Here is a 22,291-nt window from a genome sequence, read left to right as displayed (position 1 = left end):
GGCAGGCCGCTCAAATGAGAATGCTGATGCCCTGTCTCGACTTCCCACTACAGAAGCACCAGATGAGTCAAAGGATGCCTGGGAAGAAGTGGAAATTCCAGCGTTTTACAACAAGTTTGCTCAGCAAGATAATGTTCACACTGAAAATAATTCAGCTGCTGACCCCTCTCCACCGAATAATCCTGAGTCCAGGGGCAAAGAAGAAAGGTGGATTAAGCTCCAGTCAGAAAGTAGAGTCCTCAGTGAACATGCTCGACTTCCTTACTAGTGGAAGAACTCCTGAAAGAGTCCGCAGGAAGAGAGCAGACCCAGAACTATTGAAATTGTGGAGACATCGCCACCAACTCTTCCTTCAAAAAGGCCTGTTGCTAAGAAGGAACTGGATTCAGTGTCCTGTGATAGAGTGTACCAGATCCTCATACCACGTCGAGACGTCGGTCTTGTATTTGAGATGTATCATAACCGGTCCACCATTCGCAGAAGGTTCTATTGGATTGGGATGAGGGAAGACATTTAAAAATGGTGCCGGGAATGAACTGCCTGTGCCATCGGGAGAAGTGAGCGCCATGACCAGAGAGCGCTTCTCCATCCTATTGTGAGTAAAACTCCCCTGGAGCTTGTTGCCATTGATCATGTGAAGTTGGAGCCAAGTCACTCAGGTTATACCTATGCCATGACCATTATTGATCACTTCACTAAGTTTGTTGTAGCAGTGCCCGTGAAGGACCTGACAGCCAAGACTGCAGCGGAAGCGTTCTGGAAGCATTTCCTCCTGCCCTACGGCTGCCCAGAGAGAATCCTCACTGACCAGGGGTCTGCGTTTGAATCACAGTTGTTCCAGGAGTTGTGCCTGCTACAAGAACGTCCGGACCACAGCCTATCATCTGCAAGGTAACGGACTCTGTGAAAAAATGAATCAAACTCTCATTGAAATGTTGGAAGCAGTACCCCCTGAGACAAGGGGTGATTGGCCTACTCTGCTGTCACAGCTTATGTACACATATAACAATACAATTCACTGCTCCACTGGGTACACACCTTTCTATTTGATGTTCGGCCGTCAAGGGAGGCTGCCTGCCGACCACTCCCTGGACGTGCAAGTACCCGACGTCATCAACCCACTACCAAAAACTGATTGGGTGGTGGAGCATCAAAGACGTCTTATTAATGCCAAAGAGATTGTTCAGGAGCGCATGGAAAGTGCTCGAGAGCAGCAGCAGAGAGACTATGACCTGGCTGCTCATGCAGAACCTCTTGCTATAGGAGACGTGGTGTGGTTGAGGAATAACCACCGAACCAGTAAACTGGACAGTAAGTGGGAGAGGACTCCCTACGTCATAACTGCTATTCCTAATGCTGAGACCCATGTTTACCAAATTTCCAGGGAAGGAAAAGGCTCCCAGATTGTACACAGGAATCGTTTAAAGCCCTGCATAGAAGGAGAAACTACAGCAGGGGGCATTGAGCCAGAGTCTCCTGAGCCAGAGTCGTCAGCCCAACCTGTTGATCCTATACAGGCTGTTGAGAACCTGTTACATGACAAAGAGCCACTTCATTGGTTCCTCACACCCTGGTTGAACTTGGTAGTGCCGGCTCCAGTTCCTGCTAGTCCTCTACCCCAGGATGACCTGCCCCAGGGTACACTTGAAAGGGCTCCAGAACCTGTGGATCCCTCTGGCCCCCCTGAGCCAAGGCAAGAAGAGTCTCTGCCAGTAAGGAGGTCCACGCGGCCTACTAGGGGGCACCCACCTGTGAGATTCGGAGACTACGTTGTTAACCCCTGTTGAACTGTCTACAAGACCCGGCTACGGACTCATGTTTTTTTTTTGAGCCTCCAGGAATCTTGCAAAGACTTTGCCTGCCATTTATGTGAAGCATGCCTGTTATCAAGACCCTGCATATGGAACTAACTGAAACCTGTATATAGTTGAACTGTTCAGTAAAAAGGAGTTCTGGTTCACTACAACTGTGTGTACCTCAATTATTCCTACAATAAATCAGTGTGCCAACATTACCGGCACTGGCCTCACGAACTATATGGGATCTTGCCACCGGCACACTAAACCTACAACACCCAGGGCACCTCACCTACCACCAGGCCTGGTCCCTATACCCAGAGAGTGCCCCAGAAGATCTATGTGCCAGCCTCTCCATCACTGCTGTATGCCTGCCCAGGGTATATTAAAAACTGAGTATGAATAGCAACCCTCGGTCTGTTAACTGTCCCCTGTGACCTCATGTTCGCTCACCCTGCAGGACTGGCGTACTGCAGAAGTAGCAGGTATCACTAAGATCTGCAAATGATCACATTTTCAAGCACCTAGCTCCAATCTGTGGCATGTATGAGGCAAATAAAAGCCAGATTGAAAGCAAAGTTTTTTTCACCACATGAAACCTCAAAAATTGGATCAAGTCATGTAGGATGACTGTATGGTGCCTCCTATTCGCTGATGTGCCAGCTATCGTCACTTGTCACAAACTGAGTGACAGAATCCTTGAAATGAGAGACACTGATTTATTACTACGGAAATCACTAATCGCCAAGATGTCATAACTGTTCAATGTTCCGTTTCTCGGTGAGTGGGAGAACAATGACAAACAGGAGTAACGGCAAGAGGTACACAGAGGCTAACCTCTGCACAGACGGATCGTCTGGTTATAAAAATATCCTTTAGTGATCCATTCTGCACTGCAAGTGAAATTTAATGTCACATCCTAAGCCTAGGACGGAAAACAGTGTCTACACAAACCTTCAGAAGACATTTGCACAACACTCTGTGACAACACTGAGCTATGAGCCAGACGTCCAGCTACTGTTGACTTAATGTCACTGCTTTCAAAGGCTAATTTCGTGCACAGCAAAATGGCAATGCAAGCAGGCTTGTTTCGGATTAACTACATGGGCAACGCCATGAAGAGGCCTTCAAAAAGGGAAGTCACACCAGTCCTATTCCTGGGATTATGGTATGGGGTAGCAAAATGTATGGTAGCCGGTCCCCTCAAGACATCATGTAAAGATGGGGGTTACGTTTATTTGATAGTGCAACCAGTGGTATAACATTTTCTCCAGTGTCATAGGAGCAATTTTTATCCAGGACAATGGCAGGCCGCATGTTGTTCATGGCCTAAAGATGTTACCATGGCCTGCAGCATCTCCGGACTTGTCTCCCATTGAGCACATCTGGGATATCATTGGGTAGCAATTGCAAACGGAGCTGCCAGCAGTGGATTTTGATGATTTGAATGTCCAGTGTGGCAGAACTTTTCTCAGCTATCCATTAATAACCTTATCATGCTAAGACGTGTAAGTGTGTGTATTTCTGAGTGTGGCGCTCATACTCAATACTGAATAAATAGAAATTTTGTTTCTAATTTGTATTATTTGCATATCAAAAAACGTCTCTTCATCCTGTGATTTCCATAATTCCATGACTTTTCTTTCCTGGTGTTACAATTTCAGTGTTGAGGAGTGTAACTGCAGTTGTGTTTGTACAATATGCACACAAATCTTACAATATATTTCAGATATCGGTAACTATTGTAATTTACTTCCTCAGGATTCCTCTTATGATCATTATGAACTGGGCTCCAGACTGAAGTAATAGCTAAATAAATTGATGTAATGGGTATTTGCCTTTTACACTGCCATCTGTCTTCTGCGATTAACAAATAAAATAATCAATGCAAACCAGAAGGAGAGGAGGAAGGGAGAAGACAAGGTTGTATGGACCTGAGAAATCTAAAGTTCAGTGAAGGATAAAGGGAACCTGTCATCAACTTTATGCTGACCTCACTGAGGGCAGCATAAAATAGTGACAGAAATGCTGATTTCAGCGGTGTGTGACTTGTGAGCTAAAAGTAAGTGGTTGCTGAGAACCAGCATCATAATCATTGCAGCAAAGGCCTTGAAAAGAGTCAAATCTACTTGAGAAGAGTCCTGGTTATTCATACTCTCGTGCACTCTCACCCATCTACTGATGATTGGCAGTTCACTCCTAGAGAGAAAGGGAGAAAACTAGGTAGAAGACTGTTAGTCATCAGCAGATGGACAGGAATTTATGAATAACTATGACTCTTCTCAGGTGGCCGCGACTCTTTTCCAGACCCAGTCTGCAATGATTCTGATGTCGGTTCTTGGCAACCACTTACTTTTAACTTTTAAAAGACAGACCGCTGAAATCAACTCACCTGTCTCTACTTTATGCTGCCATTAGTAACATAGTATATAATGCCAAAAAAAGACATTTGTCCATCCAGTTTGGCCTGTTATCCTGCAAGTTGATCCAGAGGAAGGAAAAAAAAAAAACTATGAGGTAGAAGCCAATTTTCCCCACATAATGGGAAAAAAAAAATTCCTTCCTGACTCCATTCAGGCAATCAGAATAACTCCCTGGATCAACGACCCATCTCTAGTAGCTATAGCCTGTAATATTATTACGCTCCAGAAATACATCCAGGCCCCTCTTGAACTCTTTTAGTGAACTCACCATCGCCACCTCCTCAGGCAGAGAGTTCTGTAGTCTCACTGCTCTTACCGTAAAAAATCCTTTTCTATGTTTGTGTACAAACCTTCTTTCCTCCAGACACAGAGGATGTCCCCTTGTCACAGTCCCGGGGATAAACGGATGATGGGAGAGATCTCTGTACTGACCCCGGTTATATTTATACTTAGTAATTATATCTCCCCTCAGTCATCTTTTTTCTAAAGTGAAATAATCTTTCAGGGTACTGTAGTCCCCCCATTCCAGTTATTACTTTAGTTGCCCTCCTCTGTACCCCCTCCGGCACTGCTATGTCTGCCTTGTTCACAGGAGTCCAGAACTGTACACAGTTCTCCATGTGTGGTCTGACTAGTGATTTGTAAAGTGGTAGGACTATGTTCTCATCACGGGCATCTTTGCCCCTTTTGATGCAACCTATTTTCTTATTGGCCTTGGCAGCAGCTGCCTGAGACTGGTGTTTACAGCTTAGTTTGCTGTTCACTAAAATTCCTAGGTCCTTTTCCATGTCAGTGTTACCCACTGTTTTACCATTTAGTATGTACGGGTGACTTGCATTATTTCTTCCCATGTGCATAACCTTACATTTGTCAGTGTTAAACCTCATCTACCACTTATCTGCCCAAGCCTCCAATCTATCCAGATCCATCTGTAGCAGTATACTGTCCTCTTCCGTGTTAATTACTTTACACGGTTTAGTGTCATTGATATTTTACTGTGCAAGCCTTCTACAAGATCATTAATAAATATATTGACGAAAATATGGCCCAATACTGACCCCTGAGGTACTCCACTAGTGACAGTGACCCAATCTGAGTGTGTACCGTGAATAACCACCATCTGTTTTCTATCACTAAGCCAGTTACTTACCCACATACAGACATTTTCTCCTAGTCCAAGCATTCTCATTTTATATGCTAACCTTTTATGCGGTAGAGTGTAAAATGCTTTGGAGAAGCGACATCCATTGATTCGCCGCTGTCAAGTCTAGAACTTACCTACTCATAGAAACTGATTAAATTAGTTTGACATGACCGATCCCTCAGATGGCGTTATTTGCTTATTTTCCGTGAGGTACTCCAAGATAGCATTTCTTAGAAAACCTTCAAGCAGTTTACCTACAACAGATGTTAAACTTACCGGCCGATAGTTTCCGGGCTCTGTTTTCGGACCCTTTTTGAATATTGGCACTACATTTGCTATGCGCCAATCCTGTGGAGCACTCCCTGTCAGTATAGAGTCCTTAAATATCAGAAATAATGGTCTGGCTATGACATTACTTAATTCTCTTAGAATACAAGGGTGTATGCCATCTGGCGCTGGCGATTTGTCTATTTTAATATTTTTAAGATGCCGTTGTACTTCTTCCTGGGTCAGACAGGGCACTTTTAATGGGGAAAAGGTGTTTCTAGGAGTTTAATATTGCTGGGCTATCCTAAGAATAGGTCATCAATATCTGATTGGTGGGGGTCTGAAATCCGGCGCTCCCACCAGTCAACCACTTGAAGATGCCATGGCGCTCCAGTGCAGAGACAGTGTCAGAATGTTAGTGCCAGCACTGACTGGATAGTGTTAGACTGTGTGCCGTGGCTGAGTCCCCCGGACACCGTTGAGGTGTCACCATGTGTTGCTGCTCTCCGATAGGGATCATAAGGCATGGTATACAACAATGGGAAGTAAGTCCAGAAAGTCAGAGTCTGCAGTAAACCAGGGTTCTTCTTTACTGGAGGAATTCAGGTGCAAAACAATACAGGTGAAACATATGGCTGTGTCACGGTGGGGAGTTGGAGAAAACTCCCCACCGTATAGCGTAGGAAAAAGAGAAACAGCTAGGTCACCTCCTAATGCTGCACTGGGAGAAGGTGACTTCCTAATGCCGCACTAATCCTGACCCCTAACCATATGAACAGACCCAGATGGTAGGTGGACTCATACACATGAACCTCGGACCCTAATTTCCCCTGAAGATCCCTGCAATGAGTTTAGGAGCAGGAGACAACCTGTTTATCCCAGATGAAGATGAACAGGAGTCTTTTCTGACCTAGCTGCAAGGAAAGGAACAGCCAGTAAACAGCCACTGGATAGGCAGGTAAGAGCCCAGAAACAACATGCACTTACCTGCCGCGTCCACAACAACCACTGGAGCCCCATGCAGACAGGAAGCACGGTGGCCCCAAGCAGAGCTGCTTAATGACTTGTGATTCCCCCTCCAGGGAACCCAAAAAAAAAACTTCCGTAGGGTTGACAGATACAGTGGAGATGTCTAGCAACCATGCTGGAATTCAACACCAAACAAACCAGACATGGAACACCAAACTAGACATAAACACACACCTAAAACACCAACCCCACCAAACAATACAACAAGTGAGGATGGGAAAAGGACAGAGGGAACAAAGGAGAGACATCATGGTAGCATTGATGTCTAGCTAGGATGCCCTCCCACTGGACAGATGGTATATCTAGGAAAGGAACAACACTCCAGCTAACACAAAGGCTGGATGGCAACTGACCTCAGACTCAAAACACCAGGATATAAAGAGCCTAGAGGCCACACCCAGATCCCCACCAGCCAGATAGTTAACCCCTTCAGTACCAAACAGAGAAGGGAAGCACGATAAAAGGGGCAGGCACCTACATGTTGCAACAAACACGTTGCCGCTGGCAACAGCATGCACAGCAACCGTGTCCTGCGAACACAACAGAGGCTGTGACACACACGTTGCCGCAGGCAACAGCATGCACTGTGAACACAACAGAGGCCGTGACTGGCTGGCTTTTCCAGTCTCCTCCCTGGAAGAAGAAGGGCTTGATGCTGAGGAAAGGCCTGAGGTAGCTGCCCCCTTCTTCTTCTGGTCACTCAGTAGTCTAGCAGAGTCTACTCTTCTAAGCACAAGTCCCTAACTGCAGCACACTAGGGGCTCTGACTTATCTCCTTATATACAGTTTTAGCTAGACTGGAACCTTCTAGTGAGAGGAGTGAAGTAGAGAAGCTCAGCACAAACAGATACATTGTAACACTTTCCATCTCTCATAGACTTACATTAGAGCTTCAATGACACTCAATGGCAATGACACAGCAGTTTTTCCAGACAAACAAGATTCCAGACATAACCACAGATATAAAACTAGACAGTCACAAGGTCAGTCCATCTGGATTTTGTGGTAAACAATGTCTTTTTTTTTTCTCTCCAAAACATGGCTATCCAGTTGTACAGAAGGAAAGGAGCGCCATATGGATTTTGGAGGCAGATTTTGCTAGAATGGTTTTTAGGCGCCATTTTGTATTTGAAGAGACCCTGATGTACCCCTACAGGGAAAACCTCCAAAAAGTCACCCATTTTGGAAACTACACCCCTTAAAGAATATATTAAGGTGGGTACTGAGCACTTTGACCCCTAAGCGTTTTACGGAATTTGTAAACACTTGGCTATGAAAATGAAAAGTTTCATTTCTTCCAATAAAATGTTGCTTTAGCCCCCAAATTTTCATTTTCACAAGGGGTAACAGGAGAAAAAGCACCCCATAATTTGTTACTCATTTTCTTCTGAATACGGCAACCCCCCATATGTGTTGGTAAACTGCTGTGGGGGCACATGGCATGATTCAGAACGGAAGGAGGGCCAGATGGCTTTTGCAGTGCATATTTTGATGGATTGGTTTAGGGGTAACATTGTTTGCAGTGCATATTTTGATGGATTGGTTTAGGGGTGACATAGTTTTTTTTTATTGTCTTATGTGGGGTCTCATTTTTTGCGGGATGAGGGGACATTTTAATTGGTACCATTTTGGGGTAGAAAATACTTTTTGATTGCTTGGTATTACACTTTTTGTGAGGCAAAGTGAAAAAAATGGCTTTTCTTTTTTTTTTACAGCATTCACCTGAGGGGCCATCTCATGTGATATTTTTATAGAGAGGTTGTTAAGGATGCAGCAATACCTAATATGTCTATGAAAGCCTTTTTGAACAGAATAAAATCTTGCTTTTGTGTTGCCATTTTCTGAGAGTCATAGTTTTTTTTATTTTTTGGCCGCTGTCTTAGGTAGGTACAGGCGTTCACCTTATCGGGTGGATCATGTGATATTTTAATACAGCTGGTTGATACTGATACAGCGATTCCTAATATGTAAACTTTTCTTCTTTTTCCCTATTTTTTACACATTTTTTTTTTTTTTACTTGAAACTTTTAATTTTTTTTTGTCCCACTCTGGGGGTCTGATACACTTTACAATGCATTACAATATATCTGTATTGGAATGCATTGGCTGTAAGTGCATCACTCTCTGTAATACACTTACAGCCTTCTTGCCTGTGAGATCCAGGGGGCTTAATCTCACAGGCTAACAGCGAAGGCAGCAAAGATGTCTAAGGAAGGCATCTGGCTGCCGTCTAGGCCATCGGGTCCCTGTCACAGCAGTGCAAGGACCCAATGGACATTGGGAACCATCAGGATACTGTCACGGATGAAGTTAGCAGATAGCTGGAACATATAAATAAGCGAGCGACTGGCTTGATCCCAAACTAAGGAGCTTATAGGTGAGCCCTATAAAACCCTAAGAGCTCTCCCTGACTGTTATGCACATGCAAGGTTCTGTATGGTAGACGATTGCATGCCCGCGTACCTAATACTGTGTGACACCTGAAAACCCTATAATAGTGAGGGGACACGACCACCGGCTCCCTGCACTTAATACGGACGGAGTCAGGGTCACCTAGAATCAAGCCAGCAAGGAAACACAATAAAGTAAAAGACTTATCTGAATAAACAGCAGAAGCAACCTCCAGCATTGAACACTTCACCCAGGAAGTAGTATAAACCACAAAGTGAGGCAGTATGGGAGGGATTATAAAGGAAGACGATTAGTCGAAATAAATGACACCTGGCAGAAGGAAAGGAGATAAGAAAGTGAAACCAAAACAAAGAACATCATACAAGAGGTAAAGAAGAACCTTCTCACAGAACTGGCAGTGACAGATACCCCACATGCTGCGGTCAGCACTGAGTTAAGGGTTAATGCGCTGGCATCAGTGTTTTCACCGATGCTGGCGCATACAGTAGGGGTCCGGCTATCAGTGACTGCTGGTCCCCTTCAGCTGATCGGGCTGGTGCAGTTCATGCGCTCACCTGATCAGAGCACCGTACCTGTACAGCGCTGGGATTTCAGATCCAGTTGCCAGAGCCGTACATGTAAGGTGCTGGTATCCTACGGGTTAAACTCTATGGCAGATGTGGAAAAATACCAGTTTCTTATTCAAAGTCCTAGCAGTCTCTCAGTATTCATTAACCCTTTCCACAGAGCCATGTAAATACAGTGATAATGAACAGGACATATATCACAATATATCACAACATACATATACAGTGCAGTTACACAGTAATAAACAGTATAAGTTAACCCTTACAAGAGAAATAAAGTAAGAAGTTTATGACTTTGCAAATGTCCACAAATGTCCAAACGTCAAAGCACCCCCTGCTCCAGGGCACTACATGTGCAGGGACACATCCCCAACTGGTAACACCTAACTGGACCTTTATTGCAGACTACTGGTCTTAAACTTCTAGAAATAATAATAGAGAAACAGCACATGTGCGGTATACCAGACCAGGGAAATTACATGTGAGGTCACGTTGTGAGCAATAGGTGAGCTGAGGTAAATACAGCTCTGGTTACTCACGGTTATGTCATCCCTGGGCAGGCCTGCATAAGTGATAAGGAGACACAGGCACATGAATTCTCTGGGACACACTCTGGTGTAAGAGACACAGGCCAGATGGTGATTCCAGGTGCCCTTGATGGTCTGTATTATTGTGCCTATGGCAAGGTCCCTTGTAGTCGTGATGCCAGTACCTTTTGTGGTGGTACAACCATTTACTGTAATGTTAATTGAGGAACTGATGACTGAAACAAGGATGGTGCAATCCAACTTAGAACTTTTACTGAACGTTGCTCCTAGTAACATTACATCCAAGGAATAAACAGTCTTTGGTACATCCATGTATGAAATACAGTCTCATGCATATGGGGGTAGGGTAATGTAAGTCCTCAGAAGAAACAGACTCTTAGTTATATATATATATATATATATATATATATATATATATGTGTGTGTGTGTGTGTGTGTGTGTGTGTTAAAGCTACTGCTTCACACTAGGCTTTGAAGTAATAAAAGTCTTTGACTAGTAAAAACTCTCGCCTGATTCTAACCTAACTTGAAGGTGGTTTGCAGAATCCTTGAACCTCTATTTTCCAGTGCTTTTCTGACAAATGGCCTATCTGTCCACAGGGTTTAAACTGGAAGGTGTGGATGCCAGAAGCTGTGTCCTACACCTGCTTGCAATGGTGCCTGGGAAGCCTTTAAGTATGGCTGTTTGCTATACTTTGACTTGAAATACATATAATAATCCCCTAAATACCTGCAGTTGCAGCTTGTCACTGGTCACCCCGGAGGAGTGATCTGTAGAAGTGGACTTCTCACCTCTGGGCTGAATCTTGTGGCTTTAACCCTGGACTGTGGAGCCAACAGGGAGAGAGCAGAGAGGCAGGAGGCCTCCCTCCAGCAGGCAGCTACATCATGGCTGCTCACTGACTAAACTAGTCCAGACTCTGAACTGGATTGAACGGCCATGAACTGCTTAACTTGGGGCTGAGCTAAGCTATATATACACTGTAACACTGCCCCATCTTGTGGAGCAACTAGTGTAGTGCACCCTAACTAGGCCTGTGTAAAGGATCTTACATGTAAAAATCACATTGTGACATGGGAGAATATGACATGAGATGAAATACAGCATACAGGCATAATATATGATAATAAAACATAAGAAAACAAGTTTGTGGTGCCCACAATATTTACATGAATATGTGAGTGATGTTAGTAGCTTGAACTATCTGGTACATCTTGCCACCACTGGCCCACAGTGTATTATTGAATACACTCAGTTACTAAAATATCTTTTATGAAACTTATGAATCCATTTATATTCCACTTTAACAAAGTGTATCCTTTTAGATATTTGATAATGTATTACTTTACCATTAAGCTGAATTAGGTTTTCTACAAATCTAACTTGAACATTGTCTTGCTCAATTCACCGCACATTTAATTGACAGATTAATGGATATTTTAGAATGCTAATTACTTAAGTCAATGCTGTATTATAAGAAACCTGCAATACAAAATAATGTTATTTAATATTGCACTTCAAGTCATTAGAAGGATTCAAGTTGGGCTTTTAAATAAATGCTAATATTTCCGCAACCAACTCAGATACTGCACAACCAGTAGTGTGGGAAGAACACAAAACATTTTGCGCACCGTTTTCACAACTGTGTGTGTGGGGCATATACAAGTTATCTATATATATATATATATGTTTCTATATTTATATATTGCGGACCAAACATTAGTACAGGTTCAGTGCCCTGGAGCTTTGGAGTATGGACGTTTGTGGACATTTGCCCCTATTGCTATTATGCAAAGCTATCAACTCCCTACCTTATTGCACTTTGAAGGGTTAATTGCACTGTGATTTATGATGTCGCTTACACTTTTACAGTTTTATATTGTTGAGATGCATTTTATATGTTTATTGTAATATATTTTGTTCATTTGCACTGTTATGGCACTGTATTTGTTCTGCACTGTGGGGTGTACCATGCCTGACCATCTTCTCTGGAGAGCAGCAACATGTGGTGCCATCTTAACTGTGTCCATGGGTCCCACCGTAGCGTTTGGTGCACCCCAAACCCGCTGCATAGGGTACAAATGTGATCTCAGTGATTATGTTCACCATGAAAGTGATTGATGATGAGGTTTTAACAACAAGAGGTGGGGGCTGCACCTACACTTTTTGTAGCATGTTTGATTGAATTAACTTACTGTAATTGAGTGACAGCTGTATGCACAAGATTGCATGACAGTCATTTTACTGCTGTAGCTCAATAGTTGAAATACACAGTATGGTTCGCTGGACTATTGTTTTGGATGCATTTCTGGTAGCCCTCTGGTTTAGTTTGGCAGTGAGCAGTGTTGAGCAAATTGAAGTATCCAAAGGGGACTTTAAAGGGAACCTGTCATGTGGATATTTGATTATAATCTAACTAAATATATACAATCATTAACTACTAAAAAGTACCTTAGATGTATTCACTTACTGGTGTGACAGATGGTTACCTCATAATATACACAAAAAGATGCCGCATGCTAATGAGCTTATTCGAGTCCGGCGTGATGTCATTGAGTCCAGCATATATTTAATTCAGAGCTATAGTCACTCCCCTGCCCACCTGCTGCTGATTCATATGGAAAATAACTGTCAATCAGCAGCAGGTAGGCGGGGAGAGTCAGGAGCTCATGAATATTCATGACTCATCATTATGAGCTGGAGCTTTTCAATACAAGATGTTGGCAGATTGACTGGGTCAATTAAATTAAGTGATCCAGCATTGTGCTAAGAGAATCAATCACTTATTTATGTTGCCCTTAGTTAGGACACCATAAAACTGGTGACAGGTTCCCTTTAAAGTGGACAAAGTGGACTGCAAATTCAGGACTGTTGGCAACTATGTGGCAGAGGTCTTCTGACTTTTGTAACAGCATGTCCAGCCCCAGGGTTTAGAGCACTAAACCGGGCTCTTCTCAGGGAGATTAAGTGAATCAACCACCACCCGAAAATAGTGCAAATCATGCCAAATTCAGAATTCATCATGACTTCAAGGATGGAAGATTTCTCCTCAGGCTATCCTCACAACCCCTTCTTTACCAATAACCACTCTGACACCTTCTTGCTTGGTAAATGACCATTACGGCCAACTTTATTGTACAAATAACATAATAATAACAATAATCACTTTAATACATCCATCAACCTTATGAACCACTGTACCGTAACAAGGATCCTGGAGGGCAACACAACCACGCGGTATCTTCCGTAACCATCTCTCCATATACTTCAATATTACCCTTGGCCGCACTCACCGACCCAAGGGCACCAAATCCTTGAAGTATCCAAGTATCTCCTCCTGTAGACCTTCTAGCCCAACAGGAGCCCCATCTTCGGCATTCACCAACCACATGAGATACAGGCTCCAACATGTCCTGCATCTCTTAAAACCATTGTATTGCTCCCCCAGGAGCTCATATAACTCAGCCACCAGAAGACCACCGGTGACACCTCACCTGTGGGCGTCCTGCCACACCATCAAGGCCGTCTCCAACCCCTCCTGTATACCCAAGGCCCACATATCAATACCCACATCGTTAAGATGCACGCCATCAGATCTCAAGAATTGAGGCGACGCCGCCTCCAATTCCCGATGACGAACCACCACGCCACCTTGCCTGCGCACAAAACGCCCAACCTCCTTGTTCAACTTCGCCCGTGCTTTATTCAATCGGTCCACTGAACGCGCACCACGCCAACTACTCCGCGCCACCACATCCGACCAAACCAATAACAAGTCCGGGAAATCCGACGCCAACCGCAACACGTCCAACTTGATGTCCCTGATCACATCCCGCGACCGACGAACCCCCAGGTCATTGCCGCCCACATGCAACACCAAAATATCGGGCGCGCGGTCCAACAAAACGTTCGTACGGATCTCAGGCAAAACCCGCCCCCAAAGAAGCCCCCGCACACCAATCCACCGTACTTGCAGTTCCTCCGCCGGAAAACCCAATTGACGGCCGTTCCGCCGCACGTCAGCTCGCAAAGCCCCCCAGTAGACATACGAATGTCCAAAAATACACGCAAGACAAGGAGCTGCCCCTGCAATAAAACAAACAAATCAAAATCAAACGACCATCACTGTCAAACCCGCTCCCAACAAATAGATCACACAACAACACCCCCCAGCCCCGCTACAAAAGATGAGGCCTAACATATGTACGGAAACAGTCAGACTCCCAGCGCCCGATACACTTTATGACCTCCTCTCCAAGTCCCCACCTGGCCGCCTCCGTCGCGGCCCCAATCCGGAACGAATGAGACGCAAAATCCGACGCCGGAAAACCAGCAGCCGACAAACACTTCCGAAATACAGCCACAAACTGAAACCTAGACAAACACGATCCGTCCACATGCACCAGCAACGCACCCGAGCCAACCGGCCGCAACACCAAAAATTCCCGCACACAACGCACAGGGCAAACAACCGAATCCGCAAGAGGCCTAAGCCACACTACCACGCCCTTACCCACTTGATCCGTCTTTGACTTGCGAATCCGACATCTCAAAGCACCCTCGACCAACTCGACATCCTCCCACAACAAACCGCCCCCACTCGTGCGACTCGCAGCCACCAACTCAGAAATCCGGAAAGCCCCAAAAAAGGCCAACACAAACGCCGCCCTAAACAAACACACCTCATACGCCGACCGACAGACTCGCCCCGCCTCCTTCCACGGCGTCTGTAACACCGCAAAAGAAACTGGCCTCCTAGCATCCTTCCTCACCACACTACGACGATAACCCTTCAAGGCCTGCCGCACTATAAAACACAGAGACACGTCCGCCAAGCCCCTCAAGCGCAACCAGAAGGCAACCGCCGCCACCCTTTTCAATGCAACCGAGAATGACAAACCATCCGCATAAAACTGACCCACCCAAAAAATCAACAACGTTCTAAAATCCGCAAAAGACCCGCAACCACCCATCCTGTCAATCAAATCTTCCCACAACACCCACACAGCCGAATACGCCGACCACGTACCTCCACTCAGCGACCGTCTTGTGAGGCCCGCCGACACCCCAAGGCCACGCTCCAGAGCCACTGGGGGCAGGGCAACCCCGAGACCTCGGCACCCGGCGCCAGGCCGCGAAAACGATCCCACTGAAAGCGAGAAAGGGCATCAGCAAGTGAGTTATCCACGCCAGGCACATGCACAGCAACAAAACATGCATTCAACTGCAAACCCCGTAACACCAGATGACGCAGCAAATTCAAGACCGGCGCCGAGCTCGCCGACTGGCTGTTAATCGCCTGAACCACACCCATATTGTCACAATAGAAGCGAACCCGCCGATCCCTAAGCAAATTCCCCCACAACTCCGTAGCCAAGACAATAGGAAAGAGCTCCAACAACACCAAGTTAGTAAGGAAACCAGCCTGCCTCCATTCCACCGGCCACTCACCCGCACTCCACTGACCCTGGCAAAAAACCCCATAACCACATGACCCCGATGCGTCCGAGAACAAGTCCAACTCAGGACTACCCACCACCGCTTCCATCCACACGGACCGACCATTGTATTCCGACAAAAAGGACTCCCATACCACCAAATCCTCCTTCACCGCCGCCGGCAAACGCAAATAATGAAAAGGGGCAGAAACGCCCGCCGTAGCCAGGGCCAAGCGACGACAAAACACCCGCCCCATCGGCAAAATACGACAGGCAAAATTCAATTTTCCCAAAACCGACTGAACCCGCTTGAGCTGCACCTTCTTCGCCCTCCGCAAGAACAACACCTCCTCCAACAAATCAGACACCTTATTGACCGGCAAACGACACTCCATAGCCACACTGTCAATCTCGATCCCCAGAAACTTTATCACCGTGGACGGGCCCTCCGTCTTATCAGCCGCCAACGGAATACCAAAACGCGCCGCCACCCTCTCCATGGTGCGCAACAAAACAGAACAAACCCTAGATCCAGCCGGACCCAAAAACAAAAAATCATCTAAATAGTGCAAGACCGAACTCCAACCCGCCTCTGTCTTCACCACCCACTCCAAAAACGAGCTAAACGCCTCAAACAAAGAGCACGAAATCGCACAACCCATTGGCAGACAACAATCAACATCCCACTGAAAACCCAACAAATGCAAGCTATCAGGGTGAATCGGCAACAACCGAAAAGCGGCCTCAATGTCCGTCTTCGCGAGTAGAGCGCCCCGCCCAAAACGACGCACCCACCGCACTGCCGCATCAAAAGACGTGTACGACACCGAGCATAACTCATCCGCAATACCATCATTCACCGAACCGCCAACCGGATAAGACAAATGATGAATAAGCCGAAACTTGTTGGGCTCCTTCTTAGGAACCAAACCCAAAGGAGAAACCCACAAATCCGGCAAAGGACACTCCAAAAAGGGGCCCACAACCCTACCAGCCGCAACCTCCCCAGCAATCTTATCCCGCACCACAGCCGGATGGCGCAAAGCCGAAGACAAATTCAGCAGCGCCCGACTGACCCCCACCGAACCCCACCGAACCACACGGGATAACGAAACCCTCAGTAAACCCCGCCAACAACAACCGCGCCACCTCCCTATTTGGATACATCCTTAAATACGGCGCCATCTCGTACACCCTCACCGGCGTCACCCCTCTTCTGCACAACCTCGGATCCCTTGCCCTTCCCTCGCTTGAAGCACCGGGACAAGCTATGGGAACCACCACACCCGGAACACTCGTGCTTGTACCGGCAATCGGACAAGAACCGACAATGCCCCTCATTGTACTGCCAACAACACCCTTTCCTACCACTCCCAGAAGCCTCCAAGGCCGAGGCGCCCCCGGCCCCTCCACGAAAGGGCTGAGGACCCCCCCTCGGCGCCGCCATCAATCGCATCCACAGACCAATGTCCTTATGGTCCCAGCGGATGCTAGGCCTGACCGCCTTCCGCTGCCGGAACTGCTCGTCATACCTAAGCCACGCCACGCCCCCATAAGTCCGATGCGCCTCACCGATAGCATCCATATAACAGAAGAGAGCCGAGCAATGCTCAGGCGCCTTCTCCCCAATCACACTTGCCAGAATGGCGAAAGCTTGCAGCCAATTCTGAAAAGTACGCGGTATCAGCCGATACCTTCGCCGTTCCTCCTCCTCCTTCTTACTCTCGTCCGGCTTACCCCTATCCAAATTAAATTTCTCCAAGGGAAGCAACGCAAAAATCTCCACAAATTCATCCCGCCATATCTTATCCTTAACCTCCTGCTTCAAGTGAGCCCCCAGCGGCCCCTCAAAACACACATAAATCTCCCCTTTTGCCGCATCCGCCAACCGAACACCATCCCCCGCTGCACCCCCAGCAGCCGCTACCACTCCAGCCCCAGACACCAAGGCGCCCCCGCTAACGCCGTCCTCCCGCACCCCAACAGGCCCCACCGCCGGACCCTGCACCAGACCCACCGCCGGTACCGGAGCCCAGACTGACACAGGCGCCGCCGCAGGCCCGGAACCCAACCGCGACAATAAGGACAACATACCAGACAGTACCTCCCTCACCAACGCATCAGAACTCCCCACATTAACACCCACAGTGTCCCCACCCCCCCAACATAACTCTGACTCGCTGGTCTCTCACCTGGCCGTCCCCGGACAACATCACCGGCAGCCGCAGAACTCCTCCCAGACGTCCGCAATGGCGCAGTCGAGCAGCACGGCACTTCTTCATCCACAGGAGGAACGTCCATCCCGCCTGCCGCCGAATCGTCACCCGGGTCCACCTCGCCCTCCTCCAACGGCGACAGCTCAGCATCACCCCGCTCCTGCAGGAGACCGCCATCCAGGAAGTCATGCGCCGCACCAGCCACCTCGCAGGGCTGCACACCGTCCTCCACCATCTCATCCATCAGCGCAGGCTCTCCAGACGTGCCGCCAGAAGCCGCAACCCGCATTCCCAGGTCAGGGGACAAGGCAACCACCCTGTCCCCCTCCACGCTGTCATGTTGCCTACCCACCACCAGGGGTCGCGACGCATGCACAGACCGTCCTCCACCACTGCTCACCGCCGGCTCCACACACTCCAGCCGCCGGCCGGAAGCCACCAGCCGCGGCGCAGACGACCTCTCCTCACTCCTGCCCGCAAGGCCCAGGCCGCAGGACCTCCCAGCAGCACTCTCCCTCCGATTGACAGGTAAGGCCGCTCCAGACCGCACACCACGCCGCATCACCCCGGGCGCCACGCGCGCCGGCCCGCGCTCCCTGCCTCTTGACACTTGGGGGCCAGAACCGGGGGTATCTCGGCCCCCTCCCGCCGCTCAAACACGCACCGCCGAGCGCCTTCCGCTGCGCCTGAGCTCCGGCACCACAGGCGACAGCAGAGGGTGAACTGGGGGACTCCGGAGACGCCGGCGCACACGCGGCGTCGACTCCGGACTCAAACGCTCCGGGGGACCGACCTCCGTGCCCTGTAGGCCCGAGCCGCCGCCACAGCCACAGGGGACGGGACAAGAGCTGCCTGCAAAGTGTCATGCAGACGCTTCGCACCATGTTCGCGAACTGCCGCCCTGACCGCGGCCACCAGCTCCTCCAGAGACGACATCTTGCAAACACTAACACCTGCCTACCAAACCACTCCCCCATTCCTATATACTGCCCGTGAAACCTCACTCCTCCCCCCAACCCAACTTCCAACCTTAACCCCTTCCTAGCCTGAGCACTTCCACCCAAGTCAAAGCGCACTCCGCTATATGGTACACTTCTTTTAAAGCCTTGGTGTGTGGTGGATTGTTCATGCACAGCCTGCTTTTCTGTGGTTTTCCCCAGTACAATAATAACACTCTTTTTTTGATAGCTCCAAGTTTATAATTAAATAAAGATCTATTATTGACCTCAAGGATCACCCCCTAGCTTTAGAGGGCAGTCAAACAAGATCTCACATGAAGTCACTGTAAGCACTGCTGAGCCTATTTACACATGACCTAATATGTGCTTGGTAGAGCTCAGTTAGGCAGCATATCAGCATAGCATTCACAGCGGGATCCCTCAGAAGGCAGGTCCCAGCGTATGCTCCTGTTCCATTCAAGATAATGTTACATAAGCCATAAAAGTTGTTTTCATTTATTTCTCCTTTCGATTTGATTCTACGCATTCATGGACAGTTACAACCCTCATACAGATCCGACAAAAGATGATGTCACAATCGACTCACAAATTTAGCCATCAATTATACATTTTCTTTACCAGGGGTCCCCATCCATATGAATTTACCATGGCATTTTTTCTAGCTCCATATTTCTATTAAAGTTTTTTTTACAAATAAAACAAATGCAAGTAGAAAATATTGAAGTCAAGTTTCACGATTTACACAATTATATATTAAATATGTTATTATGAGGATGGTTTGCATGTAGGTAAAAGTACTGTACAAAACACATAGACTTAAACACAATAAAAAAGAAATAGAATGCATAAATGTATACATACTGTACGCAGCTGTTCCCCTGCTTATCGCCGCGGTTCCGGGCACCGCGCTCAGCGGTAACCTGTGGTCGGTTCTTCCCATTTCACTGCTGCGGTCCTGGGCTCTGTGTCTGTAGGTGGTATTGCTTTGAGAATTCCGCTCCACAGCTTACACTCAGCCCTGGGCACAGAATGAGTTTGGCTGGTTTCATGTTACACTAATCTAAGGGCGGAGCACATCACTCCCTGGGCTGTGTGGATTAGGTGACCTCACTGACAAACTCTGGCTCTCCTGCAGATATTTAAGTGGCTCAGCCCTCTTTCCAGATGCCTCAGTGTCAAGGTCCTTGAGTTTGCTGGTTTCTGATACTCTCGTGTGCTCCTGATTTATACTTTGTTCCTGGACTCTGCTTATCGTCTTATCCCTGCCTGCTTGCCTTGTCTCTCCTGTTGCCGACCTGGATAGCTTGACCTGTGCCACCTTCCCTGACCTTTTGCCTGTCTGACTACACCTCTGCCTCATCCTACGTTACTGCACTGTTGCTCCCGGTTACAACCCCGCCTGCCTGACTACGTGTGTACTTCTTGTACCTACCCAGGTATTTTTTGGTCCGCCTGGACCAGCTGCCACTCTGGAGTAGCCCCTGGCAACCGCCCTAATGGCTCAAGTCTATCCTCACCATCTGAGGCTCTAGTGAAAACCAGGTAGTTGCTTAGACAAGCCCCTCTAGAGTATAGCCAGTCAGAGGCACAGTGGGTTCACACCCGCTGATCCGTGCCAGTAAAACATACTACTGTGGGAGTCCAGGTCTACTGGTGCAGTAGGCGAGGAAGCAAGTTGGACCTCCGATAGACAGGTGGAATAACAGGATGATCCCCACTGTAGAATCTGACTGAGTTCCAGTCCAGAACTGGAGAGTGCTGACGCAGCCAGGGAAGACCGAGGATAACCGGATTCACAGACGCTGGTAGCATGTGGAAGGAAATCATCTCAGAATGTAGAACCCCAATTTGCAGCTTGAGGGGCATCGTCACGGAGGTCACTGGTTCAGGAATCCACGACAGGTCTTTGTATCTCCACCATAGCGTAATAGCAGTGGGAGTTGCACACCAATGGCACACAAATCCGGATTCACCGGTGTGGGAACTGCAGGAGTGGCAGCAGCTGGCAACTCTGCAGTAGCTTCAGAAGAGATGGCATCCAGTCGAGCAGCAATATTTTGCATGAAGTGCATCATGACATCGTGATGTTCACTCTGGCGCCTCACTTCATGAAATAATTCCTGAATGACAGGCTTGGAGTGACCAGTGGGGTTCATGGCCTCAGTGTACTGGCACGGATCAGCGGGTGTGAACCCACTGTGCCACTGACGGGCTATACTCTGGAGGGGCATGTCTAAGCAACTACCTGGTTTTCACTAGAGCCTCAGATGGTGAGGATAGATTTGAGCCATTATAGTAGTTGCCAGGGGCTACTCCAGAGCAATACCTGAGTCAGTGGCAGCTGGTCCAGGCAGACCAGGAAATACCTGGGTAGATACCAGAAGTACACGCGCAGTCAGGCAGGCGGGGTCGTAACCAGGAGCAACAGTGCAGCACCGAAGGATTAGGCGTAGTCAGACAGGCAAAAGGTCAGGGCAGGCGACACAGGTACAGGTCAGGCTATCCAGGCCAGCAACAGGAGAGACAAGACAAGCAGGCAGGGATCAGACGATAAGCAGAGTCCAGGAACGAAGTATAAATCAGGAGCACACAAGAGTATCAGGAACCAGCAAACTCAAGGACCTTGACACTGAGGCATCTGGGAAGAGGGCTGAGCCACTTAAAGGGAACCTGTCACCAGGATTTTGTGTATAGAGCTGAGGACATGGGTTGCTAGATGGCCGCTAGCACATCCGCAATACCCAGTCCCTATAGCTTTGTGTGCTTTTATTGTGTATAAAAACCGATTTGATACATATGCAAATTAACCTGAGAGGAGTCAGAGCTTGAAAAATATGACTCTTCTCTGGTCACACAAGCAAGATATGACTCTTTTTATATTAATTTGCATATGTATCAAATCGTTTTTTTTACACAATAAAAGCACACAGAGCTATGGGGACTGGGTATTGCGGATGTGCTAGCGGCCATCTAGCAACCCATGTCCTCAGCTCTATACACAAAATCCTGGTGACAGGTTCCCTTCAAATACCTGCAGGAGAGCCAGGGTTGGTCAGCGAGGTCACCTGACCTAACCCACACAGCCCAAGGAGTGATGTGCTCCTCCCCTAGAGCAGTGTAACATGAATGCAACTGACCTGGAAGCTGTGGAGCGGAATTCTCAAAGCAGTACAACCTACAGACACAGAGCCCAGGACCGCAGCGGTGAAATGGGAAGCACCAACCACAGGTTACCGCTGAGTGCGGCGCCCGGGGCCGTGGGCAATAAGCAGGGGAACAGTGAAGTACAGCAGCCACTGTTACACATATATCGCCACAACGCTAATCCAGGTCCAGAACAAAAGAAAGAATCAAGGTGTGATGCAATTGGGGTTTACCAGCCATGCCGTCCATAGTTTAGTAAACAAGGGTAACCTAGACTGACCAATAGCTATAATGTGCTCACAGGAAAAGCTTTCATCAAGGGCTCATGCAAAACACGGTACAGGAAAA

This window comes from Bufo gargarizans, chromosome 2 (genome assembly GCF_014858855.1).
Source record: "Bufo gargarizans isolate SCDJY-AF-19 chromosome 2, ASM1485885v1, whole genome shotgun sequence".
Lineage (NCBI taxonomy): Eukaryota > Metazoa > Chordata > Amphibia > Anura > Bufonidae > Bufo > Bufo gargarizans.
The sequence above is the reverse complement of the archived record's forward strand: the minus strand, read 5'-3'. Positions refer to the sequence as shown.